This window comes from Pseudochaenichthys georgianus, chromosome 3, assembly GCF_902827115.2.
Source record: "Pseudochaenichthys georgianus chromosome 3, fPseGeo1.2, whole genome shotgun sequence".
In the NCBI taxonomy this organism is placed as follows: domain Eukaryota; kingdom Metazoa; phylum Chordata; class Actinopteri; order Perciformes; family Channichthyidae; genus Pseudochaenichthys; species Pseudochaenichthys georgianus.
The window spans coordinates 14,415,006-14,417,592 of record NC_047505.1 but is presented as its reverse complement, the minus strand read 5'-3'; positions in this window follow the sequence as shown (position 1 = coordinate 14,417,592).

The following is a 2,587-nucleotide window of genomic DNA, read 5'->3' as shown; positions in this document are numbered from 1 at the left end:
ATACTTGTCCTAGGAAAATGATCGGAAAAATTTCAAACCAGGACAAGATCAGCCCATATCCAATGTGATGCTAAATTGCGAATGAATAGTCGACTGCTCAAACGGGGAGCTCGTAAGCTAACGGAACATGTACCAATTTTGACGATTTAAATGTCACAAAATCGCTAAAATGACTTTCGGACGCAAAACTTGGAACACACGTCACAACCCACGTCTTTTTGCAGACTGTACAAAAAAAATGTACATTTTTGTACACCAGCTCAGTAGCGCCCCCTATTGTGCGATAGTCACATATAGTTTCTCCAAACTACCCCAATCTTGCCACAGACATTACTGATGGAATTGCGGACATATTTCAAAATAGCTTCCATTAGCCCCGCCCCCCAGAAAGTCGGCCATTTTGAAAAATCTGTGTTATTCATGCATTTTAAACGCTTTTTCGCAAACACCTCCTCGGGAAAAGATCGGGAAAATTCCAGTCCAGGACAAGTTAAGCCCATATCCAATATCATATTAAATTGCGAATAAAATAGTTGCTAGCTCAATCGGGGCAAACGTAAGCTAACAGAGAATGTACCATTTTTGACGATTTACATGTCTCAAATGACTCCAAACTACTCGCATATAGTTTTCCAGATATTCACGAAACGCTGTATACACATTACTATTATGATGGCACACACATTTACCAGCAACAGCTCTGCTTATTAATTTCCCACATTAACCATAAACACCCAATACATATAAAACTCCTAAACAATGTATGGTGAAATGTTTTCCATCTTTGTTTTTCTATCTACGACTACAAACAGTATTTCCACTACAAGCACAACAGTAAAACATCTTTCTATGCAATACAATAGAACAGTATGTGTTCACAGCCAATCCATGATTTAATGAGTATTTCCTTTGTGCCAAGAGCTGATTTAGTATATTGCATCAACGACCTTTTCAATTAAATTGACAATTCTTTTGTGTAATTAATAGTGTGTGAACCCAGGCAGAGTGAGTGACATGGTGTTCATTTCCACTATGCCAAAGCAGTTTACAGTTGCTGACGGTGTAAGGTAATATATATTGTCCTAAGTAATTTTATGTAGCTGTGTTCAAAGGAGTACACGTTACAAGGCCGTGCGGGGGTAGCTGCCAGACCCAGATGTCCTCAAAGTCAGCGAGGTATACAAGGACCTCTCAGCAGACATCTCACCACGAAAAAAAACGAATGGCTCACAACTCAACTCAATCTTGTGCACAGAGCCTATAGAACACATAATTTAAACCAGCAGGATGTAAACAGAGGAGAACAGCCGAGCCGGTCTGATTTAGTGCCATGTGATTATCCTGTAATGAGTAACATACACAGTGTTGATCGACTATATAAACAGTTCATTTATTGTCTCGATACATGTGTTGTGTAAGACATTTGAATCAATTTGATACGTCAATATTAAATGTACCTTTATTTTGAAAAACTTTATTGTGAATGACAAACCGGATGTCACATTTCCGGTATTTCCGGTTTAGGGAGAGACTTAATTCAGGTAGCTTGCCTTGGCTGTCTGTGTGCGCGGAGGTTTTGTCGTCAACAGACTCATTAAACTACCCACTTCTCGGTACATAGAAACCCTGCTCCACGGTCAAACGTGAGTAATATCGCAATTGGTGTGTTATACTGAAATGTGTTGACCTATACTCTATACTTTATTTATATATATGTATGCTTTTCATTGGAACACGCGGTGGGTGTGTGCGGTGCTAATGCTAATACCTAGCGCCACTTGTTTTGATGTACGTTTTTGTTGGTAACCTCGCTAGTTTGTATCTTTTAGTGTTGAGGTGGGCACCGTTAGATTCTGTGTCTCCTTGCGGTCATAAACAATGTGTTTGATGTGGAGCTAGGATAAGTAATAAGGGAGCTAGGAGTGATTTTCGGTGCAGTAATAGGTTAGCATTTTTCGCTCGGGGCTAATTCAGAGGCTCACTGTTAGCATTGTGTGTTTTTTGTGAAAAAATAAATGAAAAAGATCAGTTAAATTAGTTTTTTTCCCGTTCTATGGATATAAAATATTCATAGTTTATTAAATATTAAGCTTCCTTAGACGTTGTTTCCTGAAAATGACGCGATTACGGGTCCGTGGGGCCTAAGACGATAACCGAGTATGTTTTATTTTTATTTTATTTATTTTTTCACAACAGTTGTATTTGGATGGAATGAATACCTATAGTGATAATACAAAGTAATACAATGATTTTTACAGTGAAAACGTTCAAATGGAACTGATGGTTCCCAAATTACCCAGAGGTGAGGTGGACTTTATTTTTCTAAACCTCTCTTAAAAAGGTCAAATTTCACTTGTTTTGCATCAATCTTGATACAGGGTACTTATTATATGTAAGGCAAATGTCAGCCTTATGAACGGAGGTACCGTGGGACTTGCCCTTCCCATGTACGGGAGTCCGCTCAATGGAAATGCGATGTCAAGTTCCGATGTCAAGTTCCTGTCAGCGGCTAGACATATGTTACCAGTGTTTACCAGTGTTGCCAGGGGCATGATAACATCCTCCACTGGAGGTTGGGTGGTGCTGC